We start from the raw sequence: 20393 nt of genomic DNA, 5'->3' as shown, positions 1-20393 counted from the left end.
AGACCTGAACGCCTGCCGTGTGGCTGGGCAGGGAACTGGGGATAGCCGAGTCTGTTCACTGCCCAGGGATTCTGGGCTCCAGCCACTCCCTCCCACCCCGCCCCCACTCTGAAGCCTGAAGGCTTGAGCTGCAGCGGTATAACCAGGCAAGAGACTGGAAGAATCTGAATTTGCTCGCTGCAGACTGGGCTCTGGCTCCAGGCTCCCAGCGTTCACCCCGCCCTTGCTCTGGGGTCCGGAGACCTGCTCGGTTTGAGCTCCAGCCACTCCCTCCACCCCGCCCCCACTCTAAAGCCTGAAGGCTTGAGCTTCCGGGCGAGAGACCGGGAGAACCTGAATCTGCTCGCTGTCGACCAGGCTCCCTACGGCTTGGAGCCCCTGCTGGCTCTGAGTTCCAGGCGCTCCCCTGCCCTCACTCTGTGGTCCGGAGACCTGAACACCTGCCGTGTGGCTGGGCAGGGAACTGGGGATAGCCGAGTCTGTCCGCTGCCCAGTGGTTCTGGGCTCCAGCTGCTCCCTCCCACCCCGCCCCCACTCTGAAGCCTGAAGGCTTGAGCTGCGGCAGTACAACCGGGTGAGAGACTGGGAGAAACTGAATCTGCTTGCTGTCGACCGGGCTCCCTACGGCTCGGAAGCCCCTTGGAGGTAGATCAACAGCAGTTTTTTCTTTAACGGCAGAACGCTCACTTCTGGATATTCTGAGGCAACACCCCCTGTCTCCCTGGGCAACCAGAGGAGGCCACTGGTGAGCGGGGGATTTCCTGACACTGCTCACAAACCCGGGAAGCTTCCAGGGCGGGGCCGACCCAGAGAGGTGATCGGACTCAAACCTCCAACACCAAAGACGTTTGAACTCAAAACAGCTCGTCTTCTGTAGGCGATTTCGTCAGGAACAGAGACAGAACCCCGCAAAGTTGTCTGTTCTGTTCTGTTAGCAGCATCCATCAGGGATGGGGCTAAGCCTGAGTGAACACCTCCCTCCCATCACCTGCATCAAACACTCATAGATGTCAGGCACCATCTCCTCCTGCTAGATAGCGGCAGTCTACGGGGGCCTGGCAGACTTCCTTGCGATTCAGGCAGGTGCAAACCCCTGGAGTGTCTGTTCACTGTAGGCAACTGGGTTAGCCATCTGCAGAGATACCAGTGACTGGGTCTGACGAAGGGGCAAAGTGGGGAAGGAGACGTCAACCTTCCTAGACTGCTCTGTTTGCTGGGTGGCTCCTCCTGACTCCACGCTGCACTGGGGTGAGCCGTGTCAGAGGAGTCACCAGGCCCCTGTGATCCAGTTCCCAGAGACCTCTTGAACTCTCTCACCCGAGACAAGTGCCGATTGAGACAGTTGATTTGGACCTTTTGAACTGGGCTAATAGACTGAGGACTTTTCAGGCGGTGCCCTGGGTCTACGGTTGTAGGAAGGAAGGTTGATTCTCCTTTTCCAACTGGGGCCAGAGGTGGGCAGGCGGGGTTACTTAATTGCTGATTTTTCCACACAGCTGAGACTTCAAGCCAGAGTAGAAGTTGCAATAGGATCGAACAGAAACCAGCTGAAAACAAGACAGAACCACTTTGCTCCACCACACCAGACAGGACCCCAGTTTCTCAGGCCACAACACTGTACGGGCCCTTGATAAAACCCCAGGGGAAAAACCAAAGGGAGTAAAATAACCATGGGGCGGAATCAGCGGAAAAACTCTGGTAACATGAATAATCAGAATAGATCAACCCCCCCAAGAAAAGACACGGCAGATGTGATTGAAGATCCCATTCATAAACAACTGGCTGAGATGTCAGAAATCGAATTCAGAATTTGGATGGCAGACAAGATTAATAAAATGGAATTAGGAATCTGAGGAGAAATTCAAAAATTGTCTCAAGAATTTAACGAATTTAAAGACAAAACCACCAAAGACTTAGACACACTGAAGCAAGAACTTACAGCCCTCAAAGATATGAAAAATACAGTAGAATCCCTCAGTAACAGAATGGAGCAAGCAGAAGAAAGGATTTCTGACATTGAAGATAAAGTCTTCGAACGCTCCCAATCTCTCAAAGAGGAAGAGAAATGGAGAGCAAAAACGGATCACTCACTCAGAGAACTCTCAGATAATTAGAAAAAAAGCAACATAAGGATTATAGGAATTTCTGAGAATGATGAAGTGGCCTCCAAGGGCACAGAGGCCCTTCTGCATGAAATTATGAAAGAAAATTTTCCAGACATGCCTAGAGAATCTGAAATTCAGATAGCAGACAGCTTCAGAACCCCAGCACGATTCAACCCCAATAAGTCATACCCCAGACATATCATAATTAGCTTCACTAAAGTTAACATGAAAGAGAAGATTCTCAAAGCAGCCCGGCGAAAGAAAACTATAATGTACAAAGGTAAGAATATTAGAATAACTGCAGATCTCTCTGCTGAAACTTTTCAAGCCAGAAGAGGCTGGTCATCAACTTTTAATCTCCTAAAGCAAAAAAATTTTCAACCCAGGATCTTGTATCCAGCTAAACTGAGTTTCATCTATGATGGAGAAATTAAATACTTCAATGACATTCATATGTTGAAAAAATTTGCCATAAGTAAACCAGCTCTTCAGGATGTTCTCAGACCTATCCTCCACAATGACCAACCCAATCCTACACCACAAAAGTAAACTTACTCAGAAACTTCGGATCAAACTCCAACTTCCACACTGGCGAAAGGATTAAAAATGTCCACTGGACCTTTGAAAAACTCGATACCCAAAATTCCACCAGACTTATCAATACTCTCCATCAATGTGAATGGCTTAAACTGTCCTCTAAAGAGACATAGGTTAGCTGACTGGATACAAAAACTCAAGCCAGATATTTGTTGCATACAAGAGTCACATCTCAACTTAAAAGACAAATACAGACTCAGGGTGAAAGGATGGTCATCCATATTTCAGGCAAATGGTAATCAGAAAAAAGCAGGTGTTGCAATTTTACTTGCAGATACAGTAGGCTTTAAACCATCAAAAGTAAGGAAGGACAAGAATGGTCACTTCATATTTGTTAAGGATAATACTCAATATGATGAGATCTCAATTATTAATATCTATGCACCCAACCAGAATGCACCTCAATTTATAAGAGAAACTCTAACAGACATGAGTAACTTGATTTCCTCCAGCTCCATAATCGTCGGAGATTTCAACACTCCCTTGGCAGTGTTGGATCGATCCTCCAGAAAGAAGCTGAGCAAAGAAATCTTAGATTTAAACCTAACCATCCAATATTTAGATTTAGCAGACATCTACAGAACATTTCATCCCAACAAAACTGAATACACATACTTCTCATCAGCCCACGGAACTTACTCCAAAATTGACCACATTTTAGGTCACAAGTCTAACCTCAGTAAATTTAAAGGAATAGAAATTATTCCATGCATCTTCTCGGACCATCATGGAATAAAACTTGAATTGAGTAACAACAGGAATCTGCATACCCATACAAAAACATGGAAGTTAAATAACCTTATGCTGAATGATAGCTGGGTCAGAGATGAGATTAAGAAAGAAATTGCCAATTTTATGGAACAAAACGACAATGAAGACACAAACTATCAGAACCTCTGGGACACCGCAAAGGCAGTTCTAAGAGGGAAATTTATAGCACTGCAGGCCTTCCTCAAGAGAACGGAAAGAGAGGAAGTTAACAACTTAATGGGACATCTCACGCAACTGGAAAAGGAAGAACATTCCAACCCCAAACCCAGTAGAAGAAAAGAAATAACCAAAATTAGAGCAGAATTGAATGAAATTGAAAACAAAAGAATAATACATCAGATCAATAAATCAAAAAACTGGTTTTTTGAAAAGGTCAATAAAATAGATAAACCTCTGGCCAACCTAATCAGGAAAAAAAGAGTAAAATCCCTAATATCATCAATCAGAAACAACAAAGACGAAATAACCACAGACTCATCAGAAATCCAAAAAATCCTTAATGAATATTACAAGAAACTTTATTCTCAGAAATATGAAAATCTGAAGGAAATAGACCGATACTTGGAAGCACGCCACCTTCCAAGACTTAACCAGAATCAAGTAGAAATGTTGAACAGACCCATATCAAGTTCAGAAATAGCATCAACTATACAAAACCTCCCTAAAAAGAAAAGCCCGGGACCAGATGGTTTCACGTCAGAATTCTACCAAACTTTTAAAGAGGAATTAGTACCTATATTACTCAACCTGTTCCAAAATGTAGAAAAAGAAGGAAGACTACCCAACACGTTCTATGAAGCAAACATCACCCTGATCCCCAAACCAGGAAAAGACCCAACAAGAAAAGAAAATTATAGACCAATATCACTAATGAATATAGATGCAAAAATATTCAACAAGATCCTAACAAACAGAATCCAGCAACACATCAAACAAATTATACATCATGACCAAGTTGGTTTTATCCCGGGGTCTCAAGGCTGGTTCAATATACGTAAATCTATAAATGTAATTCAGCACATAAACAAATTAAAAAACAAAGACCATATGATTCTCTCAATTGATGCAGAAAAAGCTTTTGATAATATCCAGCATCCCTTCATGATCAGAACACTCAAGAAAATTGGTCTAGAAGGGACTTTTCTAAAACTGATAGAGGCTATCTACAGCAAACCCACAGCCAATATCATATTGAATGGAGTTAAATTGGAATCATTTCCACTCAGATCAGGAACCAGACAAGGCTGCCCATTGTCTCCATTGCTTTTCAACATTGTAATGGAAGTTTTAGCCACCGCAATTAGGGAAGAAAAGGCGATCAAGGGTATCCATATAGGGTCAGAAGAGATCAAACTTTTGCTCTTCTCAGATGATATGATTGTGTATCTGGAAAACACTAGGGACTCTACTACAAAACTCCTAGAAGTGATCAAGGAATACAGCAGCGTCTCAGGTTACAAAATCGACATTCATAAATCGGTAGCCTTTATATACACCAACAACAGTCAAGTTGAAAAAGCAGTTAAGGACTCTATCCCATTCACAGTAGTACCAAAGAAGATGAAATATTTGGGAATTTACCTAACAAAAGACGTGAAAGATCTCTATAAAGAGAACTATGAAACTCTAAGAAAAGAAATAGCTGAAAATGTTAACAAATGGAAAAACATACCATGCTCATGGCCGGGAAGAATCAACATTATCAAAATGTCCATACTACCCAAAGCAATATATAATTTCAACGCACTCCCTATTAAAGCTCCATTGTCATATTTTAAAGATCTTGAAAAAACATTAGTTCGTTTTATATGGAATCAGAAAAAACCTCGAATAGCCAAGACATTACTCAGAAACAAAAACAAAACAGGAGGAATCACACTACCAGACCTCAGACTTTACTACAAATTGATAGTGATCAAAACAGCATGGTATTGGCACAAAAACAGAGAAGTAGATATCTGGAACAGAATAGAGAACCAAGAGATGAATCCAGCTACTTACCGCTATTTGATTTTTGACAAGCCAATCTATAGAGAACTCAAATTAATCCACATGAAAAAAGCCAACAATCCCTTATATCAATGGGCAAGAGACATGAATAGAACTTTCTCTAAAGATGACAGACGAATGGCTAACAAACACATGAAAAAATGTTCATCATCTCTATATATTAGAGAAATGCAAATCAAAACAACCCTGAGATATCATCTAACCCCAGTGAGAATGGCCCACATCACAAAATCTCAAAACTGCAGATGCTGGCGTGGATGTGGTGAGAAGGGAAAACTTTTACACTGCTGGTGGGACTGCAAACTAGTACAACCTTTCTGGAAGGAAGTATGGAGAAACCTCAAAGCACTCAACCTAGACCTCCCATTCGATCCTGCAATCCCATTACTGGGCATCTACCCAGAAGGAAAAAAATCCTTTTATCATAAGGACACTTGTACTAGACTGTTTATTGCAGCTCAATTTACAATCGCCAAAATGTGGAAACAGCCTAAATGCCCACCAACCCAGGAATGGATTAACAAGCTGTGGTATATGTACACCATGGAATACTATTCAGCTATTAAAAAAAAATGGAGACTTTACATCCTTCGTATTAACCTGGATGGAAGTGGAAGACATTATTCTTAGTAAAGCATCACAAGAATGGAGAAGCATGAATCCTATGTACTCAATCTTGATATGAGGACAATTAATGACAATTAAGTTTATGGGTGGGGGAAGCTGAAAGAGGGATGGAGGGAGGAGGGTGGGGCCTTAGTGTGTGTCACACTTTATGGGGGCAAGACATGATTGCAAGAGGGACTTTACCTAACAATTGCAATCAGTGTAACTGGTTTATTGTACCCTCAATGAATCCCCAACAATAAAAAAAAAAAAGGAAAAAAAAAACATTCAGTGGGGAAAAGATTCCCTATTTAACAAATGGTGCTGGCTGAACTGGCTGGCAACCTGCAGAAGACTGAAATTGGACCCACACCTTTCACCATTAACTAAGATAGACTCTCATTGGATTAAAGATTTAAACTTAAAACATGAAACTATAAAAATACTAGAGGAGAATGCAGGGAAAACCCTTGAAGAAATTGGTCTGGGTGAGTATTTCATGAGGAGAACCCCCCGGGCAATTGAAGCAGCTTCAAAAATACACTACTGGGACTTGATCAAACTAAAAAGCTTCTGCACAGCTAAGAACACAGTAAGCAGAGCAAGCAGACAGCCCTCAGAATGGGAGAAGATATTTGCAGGGTATATCTCTGACAAAGGTTTCATAACCAGAATCCACAGAGAACTCAAACGCATCAGCAAGAAAAAAACAAGGGATCCAATCGCAGGCTGGGCAAGGAATTTGAAGAGAAACTTCTCTGAAGAAGACAGGCGCAAGGCCTTCAGACATATGAAAAAATGCTCATCATCTTTAATCATCAGAGAAATGCGAATCAAAACTACTTTGAGATATCATCTAACTCCAATGAGACTAGCCTATATCACAAAATCTCAAGACCAGAGATGTTGGCGTGGATGCGGAGAAAAGGGAACACTTCTGCACTGCTGGTGGGAATGCAAATTAATACATTCCTTTTGGAAAGATATATGGAGAACACTCAGAGATCTAAAAATAGATCTGCCATTCAATCCTGTAATTCCTCTGCTGGGCATATACCCAGAAGACCAAAAATCACAACATAACAAAGATATTTGTACCAGAATGTTTATTGCAGCCCAATTCATAATAGCTAAGTCATGGAAAAAGCCCATGTGCCCATCGATCCACGAATGGATTAATAAATTGTGGTATATGTATACCATGGAATACTATGCAGCCTTAAAGAAAGATGGAGACTTTACCTCTTTCATGTTTACATGGATGGAGCTGGAACATATTCTTCTTAGTAAAGTATCCCAAGAATGGAAGAAAAAGTACCCAATGTACACAGCCCTACTATGAAACTAATTTGGGACTCTCACATGAAAGCTATAACCCAGCTACAACTTAACAATAGGGGGAAGTGGGAAGGGGGGGGTAGGTAGAGGGGGGGGATCGGTGGGATCACACCTGTGGTGCATCTTACAGGGGTATTTGCGAAACTTGGTAAATGTAGAATGTAAATGTTTTGGCACAGTAACTGAGATAACGCCAGAAAGGCTATGTTAACCACTGTGATAAAAATGTGTCAAATGGTTTATGAAGCGAGTGTATGATGCCCCATGATCATATCAATGTATACAGTTATGATTTAATAAAAAAAAATAAATAAAAAAAAATTTTGTAAAAAAAAAAAAAAAAAAAAAAAGAAAGAGAACAAGTCATCCAAAGAGACACAGTAAACCAGAAGGGACTAGTGTGCTCTAAGTTATTAAACTTAATGTTTTTTCCCCCTTTCTTTTGTGTTATTTGAATGGGTAGGAGACTTATGGGGGATCATCAGTTCATTCAGGGAAAATAAAGGATCTCTACTTTCTTTGTATATTTGAGCATAATTTGAGTTGAATTTGCAGTCATACCCTATTTATAAGCGTGTCCTATTGCCCAGCTCCGTCCTCTAGCATCCCACCTCCATCAGATCAGAGCTCCTTAGGGTAACAAAGGTGGGTATATGGCTAACAGGCCTTTCTGTGCTTGAATCATTTTACATAAATGCTCTCAGTTCATCCTCCCATTGTATGACAGGGTTGTTTCCTGACTTCATGGACTAGGACATGAGGCTAAAGGGGTAAAGTAACTTTCTAAATCACACAGATAAAAGTGTTTAAAGCCTGAATTAAAGTCTAGATCTGTCAAATTCAGGCATTTTTGCTCATTTTTAAAATAGCACCTGTGTCATTTTTGCATCTCCCACGGTGCCAGTAGGTAGAGCAAATTATATTCAATTGGTGCTAAGTTGCTATCAGCAAATTGCTGCAAGTACAGGAATGGGAGAATGTGGAAGGACTCTGAAGAGTCTCGAATTCTCATATGATACAAGTGAGGCAGAAGCAAAGATGTGTAAGTCCCCGAATAATGTTCTGTAAATTGTTTCTGAAAGATTCTGTCTCCCCATCTGATCATTTCTCACTGCCTATCAACCAGTTAGGATGTGTGCTCCTGACTCTCTGTAAATGCCCTGTGACTAAGAAGTCATATTCATACTATCACTTTTTTATTCCTTTCAAGTAAAGTATTAGCACATATCCTTATGGCTCTGGAATTCAGGACAAAGATATTGAATCTGTGCAAGCTGTAATGTTGTCTTGCAAATCACAGAGTAAGGGAGAACCTGTGATATTCTGTCAGTTATTACCAAATGTCAGAACGGAAAGTGATGATCACTTCTAATAAAGAATTGACTGTGCAATTTATATCAAGGCACATCTAATTAATATCTGATCCTTAAATGTATGTAATTGGATTTACATATTCACGTTTTTGCAATTAGGAGTTGGTATTTAAAGGGCATGTCTCCCATTTCCCCCCTTTTCTTTGTTGCAAAAGCCCTAGAGGGGCTTTTTTTGTTGTAGAATCACAGAAGGATGGCAAATACTTTTGCCTGATGATCTCTAATTCTGTGATAAGAAAAGTTTTAGTCCACACAGACCCTTTAGAGATGTAGGAATATTCATGGCTGGTTTAAATGATATTCAGCCCTGACATTCACAATTATGTCTCACAATGCTCATTTATAATTGCAACCAGTTTCCTTTCAATTTATAAGTAGGAAATACTTAGGTATAAAGGTTAAGTTCTTCTCTTCAAAATGTTAGCAGTAAATAAGATTCTTCCTCTACAGTGCTTTATCTTGGAGTGTACCACAACCCTCTGACATACCAAGATACTGCTGAGTAAATAACAGATACCTGGATATTTTTCAGTTCAGTGAAGCTGAAATTTACCTGAGGGGCCTGGAAGAACTTAAATCTGACTACTAGTCAATTCAGACTGCAGGTGATGTGCTATGTAAGAAGGTAGTCCAGAAATAGGAAAGACAGCTTCACAGTAACGTCATTTTAGTAAGTTTGTGATGAAGGATTTAGGTACTAATATGCTCTTACCCTTGAAAAAACATCCATGATTCAAATTATGGTGCAGATTGGTAGGTCTGAAAGACTCCTTGGGTAAATCTTAGTCCAAGGATGCACCTTAATTCTTAAGCGAGGAAGAAATACTCAGAAATAAAAACGTAACATTATAAGAGGCAAGATTTAAAAAGTAGTAATAATATTCAGTGCTGGAGAGTGTGAGGGAAGGCCAAAAATCTTTTCTGTTGCTTATAAAAGACTTCTTATGTAAACTGGTATAGCCTTTTTAGGACAATTGGGAAATGTGTATCAAAAGTCTTAAAAATGTCCTTTCTCTTTGACATAGAACATTTCACTTAGAAAAAATTACCAGAGGGAAGCAACTAATTATGTAAAGATAATTTTATTAGAATATTTAAAGTAGCTAGTGAATTGTCTCAATACCCATTAATGGGGAATTTATTAAATATGTTAAATTTAAATAATAGAATTCCATGTTGTAATGGAAAATGATGATGTATTGACATGAAAACAGATTTATAAAATACTTTTAACTGAAAATAGTTTAAATAGCTTATAAAGCAGTATATATCATGTTACATATATATACATATTTGTATGCACATACACATATTTCCTTCCATGTTTACATAAACCAAAGATCAATAATGGTCATTATCTTTGGGAGAGAGGCATATTTGTGGTTTGCCCCTTTATCTTCTAATTTGTCTATATAAATATTCCCAAGAAAAAGTAAACTATGAAATGGACGTGGTTATTATATTACAGCAAATCTTTCGTTATGTAAGCGAGATACAAAAATTTCTGAGAAAGCTGCAAGTCACTAGGGAACTATTTTCCAACCTTCTTTCTTTTTATCAGAGAACAATTTTTTTGTTATACTATGAACACATTGTGTTTTAATGAATAGAACATTTTATCTACAGTTCTCTACTTCTTACTCCTTGTTCTGAATGACAGTTTAATTCTGACAAGGATGTATTACTTTGCCGCTCTGGTAACAATTATTGATGGGTGTGGTTAGGAGGTTGACCATTTTAGTTTTAAAAAGCCTCTCAGACATTTCCTTTTGCTTTCATGAAAGGGCATTACATCAATGACTACAAAACAATTAATAATTCAGAGTTTCAAATGGTCCATTCACACAAATTAGCCTGTGGTTTCTTGTTTTGCTGATAAGTGTTCATATGAGTTGCTTTTCTATCAATTGACAAAAATGCTAATGGTTTTGGTTTCTATGTGATACAGCCTTGCTTATTTTGCTTGGATGATGTAAAATCAATTTAATACCCCTCAGAAGAATTCTGAAATTGGTATTTGTTTTGGATACATTCATACACAACATTTGAATTCTAACATGCTATATACAGTCTTCTAGAAGTTCTCTATTTTTCTCTTAGTTTTCTACAGAAAAGAGCTGGTTTTCTCTTATTTAAAGAACTGTTTTATAGTGGTAATACTTGAGATTGTTTCACTGGTTGGACTTGAAAAACTTGGGAATTTCTTTTGCAGAACTATAGACCTTTTGGTATCTCCCCTAACCTAACAGCAAATCCTTCAACTTAAAATTGCTGTTCAGCTGAGTAATGGTGACCTTGTCTTCAGGTTACATTTTCTTTTTTGCTAAAGTAAGAATTGCTGCTAATTGGATCAGCCCTGAAAGCCAGCATTTAGTACTTCTCTGTCACTGATACCACAGTGGAAGGTGCTGAAGTGGCTTGGCTATTCAAGAATGCCATCAAGTTGAGTAATCTCTGTATCTTTGAACTAGGCACCAAAGAAATACAAGGAAGATAAAAAATGTGTTTTATTTATTTACAGCATATGCTTTACCAATGCACAAGAATGACTCCAGGTAGCTTATGTTAAAAATACAGGTGTAAAGTTTACACAGAGCAGTAAGAAATGATCAACAGCAAATCAGAAGCCATGAGGAAGAAAGGGAGAACAAAGTGTGAGGTAACTCCCAGAATTGAAGATCATATTTCTCTTGATCTTTCTAATGTTCAATAGCCAAAAAAAGGAAGCATGACAGCTTCACTGTCTGGTAAAGAGGAGGACTGCACATTTTCAGAAGACAGAGTTTTCTTGTAGCTAAATCTAAGAAAAATTTATAGTGTGTATCATATGAGGGGTCCAATTCAGATGCTGCTTTTTCCATGAAGTCTTCTCTCTCTCCTTTCGCTCTCCTCCCTTTCCAATTATAATTGTTTCCTTTTTCCTCCTCTGATCTCCTATACCAATTTATTGGTAGCACTCTTAAAAGCATTTATAACATACAACCTTATTATTATTATTTATGATTATATGTGTTTTATCATCCCCATTAGACTGTGATTTATCCTGTTATCTCCTGCAGTGCCTTTGTTCATAAAGCAGCTAATATTTGTTGTGCACTTTTACTACGTGCCAGGCACTCAGCAATGCTTTTACAAACTCTGCATCATTCTCCTTCACCCCCATCCCCCCCACAATTCCCCTTTGAGGCCACAATACCCACAATACCCTTATTGTCCTTGTTTTACTGATAGGCAAGCTGTGCTTTGAAGAGAAGGAATTAATGTGCCCACATGTCACATGTAGTCACTGGTAGATTAGAGTCCATGTCTGATGGATTATAAAGAGATTGTTCCTAACTACTATATTCAATTCTAAGCAGTGCTTTTTCCAGGACATTTTTTCCCCCACAGAATCTATGGAAGCATTCACTATGTAGATTAAAATATTATGTTTTTCATTCTTGGCCCTCAACCTCAGGGGCCGAGGAAAGGGCTTGGATGGATGAAATAATTTGGATCAAGACAGTGTTTGGACAGTCCTTAGGCAGGCACAGAACAAAGAAGTCAGGATCATTCTTTCTTATTAGGTTACACTGTTAGGCTTCGGTGACAAATGACCCTGAAATCTTAGTGATTCCCACAAAGATTTGCTATACGTTCACACTGAACTTCTGTTGCAGGTTGGCTGTGATTCCACTCTGTGTCATCACTCCTTACTCTTGCTGACAGAGAAGCCCTATTTGGGTCATTGACAGCCTGTGGCCAAGGGAAATGAGACCCATGGTGAACATGAGCTGACTATAAGAGTTCTTACTTGGAATTGCATCGTGCCCACATTTCACTGGGCAAAGAAAGTAATACTGATACTCCTGAGTTCAACAGTGTAGGGAGGTACAAACTTTTCACAAGAGGGGGCAACATAAATCACCTAATATCAAATCTAATGACAATAGAGCAAGGATGGATAATCTTCTGAGAGGGAGGTAGATTCCAGGGAGTGGTGGCAGATATTTTTCACAGTAATACATTCTACCATATTTTTTACTGCCTGGCTATAACATACCTAGATATTCTACCTTGAAGTTTTGTTATGAATAATGGCAAAGCCGTGACTGTTCTAATTCGGAGATGGGAAGGCCTCAAATAAAGTCACAGTGTTAGTTTCACTAACTGAGGGTGAAAGAATAAGCTAAGGTCATCTTTTACTATTTTTTTTTTTTTCACATCTCGCTACAAAGCACTCTCTCCATGGAGAAACAAATGTAGAAGGTTTATACATTGGAGTCTGCTAGACTTGGGTTCAAATCCTGACTGTACTACCTACTTGTGTGAACTTGGGGAAGTCTCTGAGCCTCTTTTCTCAGGTAATCATAAGTGTGTTTAATAACTGGCAACCATTACATTATTTTTTCCAGTGTCTAATTGTTACATTTTGTATTATTATTTAGCTTATTTCCCTGTGCTCATAACTCAGGATATATCATGTTTGGTAACTTTTTAAATACTTAGAAAGTGTTAAGTGCCTGTTTCTTGCACCTAATGTCCCAGATTCTTTAAACATGGGACATTAGCTTGTCTTCCTTCATAGATCATGAACTCTAAATTGCTATATTCACCTACCTCGAATTCTTTATTCTTTCAACAAGTCGCCCAAAGGCAAGCCTAACATGTCCAGGAAGATATGTGTAATATCAAATATACTAAGAAGATGGATTGCATCTTTGCTTTGAGGCTGAAATGTATGCATATCAGATTTTATTAACCATATAGTGTTGCTGAATTACTACCCCTTTGATGTGCCAGTTAACTCAGAGAAGGCGGGTAAAAAAATGAGCAGAGCAGTCTGACATCCAGAAATTGCTTCCTCAATGACCGTCTCCTCCTCCCCAGAGCAGGAGTCCTCTGGGTAGAGGCTTACCATTTATTCTGTTGGGAAATCAATTTGCTTCTTGCTCCCCTATTAAAAGAAAGCAACAAAAACCTAAAACACTGGCTATTGTCTTGAAGTCCTAGGGATTTGCCTGTCTGGCTTGGGTGAAATATGCTGAAATGTAGCTTACTTGCGTATATCATAAATAGAGAACATCACACGTTGACTTTTCAGTGAGATAGATGTTATGTAGAGACAGTTGTGCTTTGATTGAAACAGTCTAATTCCAATAGACAAGAAATGTTATGTCTTAATCCTCAGAGGTTTAGAAATACATTGCAATAAAGAGCATTTGTTTTTCCTGATATACATCACTGTGTTTACTGGGAAGATGGAAAAAATAATGGCTCTGGGGGCAGATCGTTCTTCTTGTTGCTTTGATAAGTGAATGAGATTGTGATTTTGGGCTTGCTTGGACATCCTGTGTCACTAGGTGTCCACTTTAAGGTGGGAAGGACAAATAGTCTAAAGATTTTGCAGACCATTGAGCTAGAGAAATAGGGCAAAATATTAAATCCAAGTAGAGAAGAACAAGGAGGAATCTTTGTTTACCTGAACATCAACATAGACGAGGTGATGTTTTAGTGTCATAGGGAGTGGGAGTAAGGAAGTTCCTATGGGGAGGCTGAAGTAATTGGTGAACTCGGTTTATAAATTGTCATTGGGCTGGTTTATGGAAGCCACAGAATTAAAAAATTGTATTGTCTACATGGCAGGCTCTAGAACTCTTTTCTCAATAAGGACCCTTTAGTAAGATGTTCATTATCTTTCAGAAGCGTTTCAGCTATTCAGATGCTATTGGGGACTTCTTAGGAATTAAAGTGATCACTGGGCAGTGGGCAAACCTATTAGACAAAGGGTGAATGAAAATAGATATTTTTATTCTGTTTGAATTGCTAAGTTTGGTTGGTTTGATTAGTATTTCCAAACTCAGATAAATGTAGAAGCTTTTAAAAATATTCAGTTACCAAGGCCCTACCTGGGATCCAAGGAATCAGAAATTCTGGAGATGAATGAATTACAGTCTGTATTAAAAAGCTTCCTGGGTGATTCTGACATAATCTTTACTTGGAAAGTTTGGGAACTACTAAGTTAGAGCATGTGACTAATGAAGTTTTCTCTGCTTACAAAAGGCTATTGATGAATGGAGAAACAACAAACAAACCAGTACACAAAAACCCAATGTAATGATTTTCTATGTATGAATGAACATCAGTCACTACTGAATATGACAGCACTTGAATAGCAAATAGATAGTTTTGACCTTTGATTAATATTGTGGAAACAGTATCTTTGAGGAGGACATTTTTGATTTAGTTCAACATGTTATTGACTGTCTGCAATCTGCCAGGCACTGTGCTAGTTTCTGTGAAATACAAAAGGAACGTTTGATTTCTGTTTTTGTAGAGTTTGCAGTTCAATTGCTATTTTGAAAAGGTCTAACTACTCTTTGGGTATATTATGTAGGTCTTGAGATTCTGAGTTCTAGAACTAGTCAATTTAAGGAATAGGACAAATTGCCATTATTTGGAAGAGTAGAAGGAAAAGGAACAAAAAACATGTTTTGCTAGCAAACTACTTATGGCAGACCAAGTCCATACCCAAACCATGACCTACTCATTCTTTTCCCTTGTCTGCCCTCTACTACAGTGCCTGGAGAGGCAGATCCCAGGATCCTCTGTGCTAGATGTGGCCATGCAACCCAGTTCTGTCCAGTGAGAGGTGAAGAGAAGCTTTCTGAAGCTTTCTGGTAAACAGCTTTCTAGATCAGAAAGCAGTGCATGAATTGCCCCCCAGCCCCACTGCCTCCTGCTTCTTGCCTGAGTGGATGTGGCCATCTCGATGCCATAGGAAAATACTATGAGACCCCAGAGTCACCAATCCAGAGACTTGATTTTATTAAGTCACTGAATCTAGGCCTCAAATTGCCTACTTTATCTGTAAGAAAAATAAATTTTATATTGCTTAAATAGCTATTTGTCAGATATTTTTTACTTGTAGTCAAAAGAATTCCCAACAGATATAGCACAATGTAGGGCATATTTCAACATTTAGCTTTATCTTAGCTTTCAAGATTTTGGAAAAGAAGTTTTTGACTCCCTTTTCAGGCTCAGAATTTGGAACAAGATCGCATTGTTGTGAAATTTGCTGTTTTTGCCTGTTCATTTTCCATTTTTCCTTCTTGGTAGTATTACCTTGATTTCTCCTGGGGAGTTGTCCCTTTCCCACCCACCCTCAGTCTTTAGAGTACAGTGGTGCTTACCCCATGCCTGATGATGGGATTGGGTCTGAGTCCCAGGAGTAGCAAATTAGAGTATTGCACTCCTGTGATGTTGTGACTAGTTCAGGGAGAGTACCAAGAAACAGAGAGAATAGGATCATATGTGAATGCCATTGGTCAAGCTCCTTGACTGGGAAATGCTGAAGTCTACTTTTCATCCAAAAATTAGTATATGAACGGACAGATTCTTTTTTAGCAAGTGTAGTTTGAGTTACATCTCTGACACCGGCAACCAAAATAGGCCTATTTCCTAGTACCATGGCATTTTAATTATCACTGGATCAGTATTGGAATAGCCTAAGAGCAAGCTATGGCCACAATCAGGGATGCAATAAAGGGAATTCCTATTCCTTCTGGATAGGAAGGTAAAATAAATAAGTGAAGGTCACTTCACTTCTCAAATTATGCTACTAAAAACATCCTGGGCCTGCAGGGACATTATGGCAATAGAAGGAGTATAGTAAAAGTCTACTTTTGCATAGTGTATATTACTAAATGCCAGATGAGTTGAAAGGAGTGTGGGAATGTTGGTATCATGGAAATAACAATAAGACTATTGGGCTAGTAACTTACATTCTGATCCTATTTCAGAACGGGATTCTATGATAGACGCTGGTTAGCTACTTTGATCTGAGAGAGTCCTTAATTCATTGGTGACTCAGTAAACTCATTTGTAAAATAAAAAAGAATATAATATTATGGTAAAGAACCCTTGGGAGCAGAACAAAGGAGTGGTAGAAAAATAATGTTTGTTGTGGATTTTCTACGGAGCAAGCATCATGTTAGATGCTTTACTTTGAATTATTTTATTTTGATTTCACAATAATGAAATGAAGAACATCCCATTTTTTAAAGATGAAGTATGGAGAATCCTCAAAGAGCTAAAAGTAAACTTTTCATTTGCTCCCACAATCTCATTACTAGGTATCTACCCAGATGGAAAAATAAAATCATTTTACCATAAGGGCATTTATGCCAGAATGTTTATTGCAGCTCAATTCACAGTTGCCAAGGTATGAAATCAACCCAAGTGCCCATCAACCCAGGAATGGATTAACAAAACAGGTGGAGACTTTACATTTTTTTTTTTTTCTGATTTACCTGGATAGAATTGGAACACATTCTTCTTGGTAAAGTATCACAAGAATGGAAAAACAAGTATCCACTGTACTCAATACTAATATGAAACAAGTAGATAAACAACTAAAATACTCATACACACACACACAAACACAATTAAATTCAAATCGGTGGGGGGGAGGGAAAAGGAGAAGGGGAAAGGGGAGGGTGATTGGTAAGCTCTCATGTAAGCTGCACAATGTGCAGGTTTACAGCACGCCTCTTGGGTGAAGGGCTCAAATACAACTTGAACTTTACCTTAGAAACCCAAACAATGTAACCTAATCATTTGTACCAATCTGAAATTAAAAGCAAAAAAAAAAAAAAAAATTTTTAGGAAGGCTGATTCAGTTTATTAGAAGTCATACAGTTAGTGAATGGATGAGCTAGACTTTAAATACTGCCTTTTGAAGTCAAAGGCTGAATTCTTAAATCCTATCAGACTAGCTCAATCCCCTTATTTTACAGATATGCTTAGTTCTGTACAATGAATGGGTGACAAATCTGGTACTAGCCCTCATGTTTCCAGGCTTTCATATGCTCTGCTAATGATATCCTCACTGCCTGCCTCATTAGAATTTTTGTTTAAAACAAGACAATGGCTAGCACAGTGATTTGACGGGTGTAATGTGTTGTACAATATCATTTGAAATCCTGAGCTTGGAAGCTCTCAGGTCTCTTTCTTTCTTTCCCACCCCCCATCATTAGTCTTTATTCCTCTCTGTGGCTTTTTTCTCTTTAAGACTGGTCATCTCAACCAGACTGGCACTATAGCGGTAAATTCTGAACTTAACATCTTCTCACATTTCCCCATACAGAAATGGGCTTAAGTGAATTTAGAGGCTTATTTCGTTCACGTGATAAGAACTACAGATGGAAGCAACTGCTAGAGTTGACTTGTAGCTCCCAGATGCCAAGCAAATCTCTTTAGTAGTTCATGCCTAGATTTGTTTAAACTAATGATAGTCTTTCTGCTACCTGGTTACACCTGACTCAAGCTGAAGACTTGAATGAAGGACCACAGTAATTGTTTTAGGGGTGAACAAGTGGCCCAAGTCCAGACTTCTTATCTGGACCATTTGAAAGTAAATTAGGAAAGAAAAATTGTCCTCCATAGTACATGCAGGAGAGGAAGATAAATGAATTTTTAGCTCTCCAGGATTTAGGGTAGAAAAAAATGTTGTAGATGTTGTGAATGTCCACTATTATCCGGTTCTCCTCTGCTTCCAGGAGCACTTCCTTATGCCCTGAAGTTCAGTGTGTTCGTGTGGGTAGTTTTCCCCAGTGTGGCACATATAACACATGTCATATTCAGGCCAGAGCATTCCAGAGCCAGGGCCTGAGTCTCTATGCTCCCTCCCATGATGCAGCAAGCTTGGAAACAAAACTTACCGTGAGGATGCCGCAAGACTGAAGCACCTGTGCCCCTGAGACCTAGCATGAGGGACAGCTGGGGTGGAGACTAGCTTGGCCTTGTAGTGGGGTTGCATAGGTGGGAAACAAAACTCTGAAATGTGGGGTTATTTGTTATTACAACATAACTTAGCTTATCCTGACTATTAGGAAGGCAACGAAGGAGCTTGCTCGCGAGCGTGTGGCTTCCGGCCCGCGTGCCCAGCCCCTAACTCGCCCGCGGGTCACTTGACGGACACGCGTCCTTGGCCCCTGGGGGCTCTGGGGCCGAAGAGAAAAAGGCTGCGAGGTGGCGGCCACTGTGGCTGGAGAGCAACAAGAAGGAACCAGCAGTGGAAGAGAAAATACTGCAAGCTTGCTGGCTGCTGCTGAAGAAGATGCTTTATTTCTGTGCAGGTGTCTGTGATAGAAATGATGCCTGGCTGTCGTGAAATTGATCACTCAATAAACATGCTTCTTACCAATAGGAAAGCAAATGAATCCTCTTCTAATACCATACCTTTTCTAACCGCCCCTGAATGTGCCATTTGTCTGCAAACATGTGTCCACCCAGTCAGTCTGCCCTGTAAGCATGTTTTCTGCTATCTGTGTGTAAAAGGAGCTTCCTGGCTTGGAAAGTGGTGTGCCCTTTGTCGATAAGAAATTCCTGAGGGTTTTCTTGACAAGCCAACCTTGCTGTCACCAGAAGAACTCAAGGCAGCAAGTAGAGGAAATGGTGAATAGGCATGGTATTATGAAGGAAGAAATGAGTGGTGGCAGTATGATGAACGCACTAGTAGAGAGCTGGAAGATGTCTTTTCCAAAGGTAAAAAGAACACTGAAATGTTAATTGCTGGGTTTTCCTATATAGCTGATCTTGAAAGTATGGTTCAATATAGGAGAAATGAACATGGATGTCACAGGAAGATTAAGCCAGATATAATAGATACACCAAAGAAGGGAGCACCTGGACTCAGGCTTGACTGTGATGTTAATGCTGTCAACCTAGCGAGAGAGCTCTGCTGATGGGGCGGACAGTCTATCAGCGCAGAGTGGAGCATCTGTTTAGCCTCTAGTGTCCTCTGTAAAGCCTCTGACGTCGGTAGATGGGCTGCTAACAAGCCCTGCAGCACCATCCCCTGATGCAAGCACTTCTCTGGAAGACTTTTTTGCTCATTTACAACTCAGAGGAGACAACGTAGCAGAAAGGAGTCACGGGGGAAGGAGGAGAATATCACGAATCACCGTCTTCAGGAAGGGCACCAGCACCAGACACCTCCGTTGAAGAGACGGACTCACATGCCAACAGTGATGGTGAGGATGTAACTGCAGTAGTTGCACAACACTCCTTGACCTGGCAGAGACTTCTGATTCTCAATGCAAACCAGACAGTGCAGGGTAACTGAAGTTTAGTTTTCAGCTCCATGGCAGAAGGTTGAAAGGGGTAGCTGTAATTTTCTGCCCACATAACATTATACTCATCCCTAGTAGTGCATTTGGGAATTGGGGTGGGAAGGGATATGGGAAGGATAGACCTGTAATTAAAATGTCTACCATGTCTCTGTTGAGAGAAATTTATTTAATGTGAGGAACCCATGTGTTAATAGTTGAGCGCCACTGAGTAATAATCCAGTTTTCTTGAGGTCTGTTGACTGCATAGTTTTCTGTTAATTTCTTCACTTCTTTTGGCCAATGTGTGCGAGTTATCTGTGCATTAATGGTCCTCATCTGACTCTTGGATTGTGTCTTATTTTTCTGCATGGACTGGTGTAAAACCATTACTAAAATTTGGCACTTAGGAGATGTTTGTTATCATTATGAGCAGGAAGCTTAATTAATGTGAGAATAGATGTGAATCTGGGAATTTAAAATAGATGTATAACAACTATTTT

The 20393-nt window shown here is 39.8% G+C and overlaps 1 pseudogene; it reads left to right on the top strand.

Annotated features, from left to right (window-relative positions):
- Positions 1–18933: 18933 nt before the first annotated feature.
- On the top strand, positions 18934–19907 carry LOC128581076 (E3 ubiquitin-protein ligase RNF146-like; annotated as a pseudogene).
- The last annotated feature ends 486 nt before the right edge of the window (positions 19908–20393 follow it).

Source organism: Nycticebus coucang, chromosome 3 (assembly GCF_027406575.1).
Source record: "Nycticebus coucang isolate mNycCou1 chromosome 3, mNycCou1.pri, whole genome shotgun sequence".
In the NCBI taxonomy this organism is placed as follows: domain Eukaryota; kingdom Metazoa; phylum Chordata; class Mammalia; order Primates; family Lorisidae; genus Nycticebus; species Nycticebus coucang.
The sequence above is the reverse complement of the archived record's forward strand: the minus strand, read 5'-3'. Positions and strand labels throughout refer to the sequence as shown.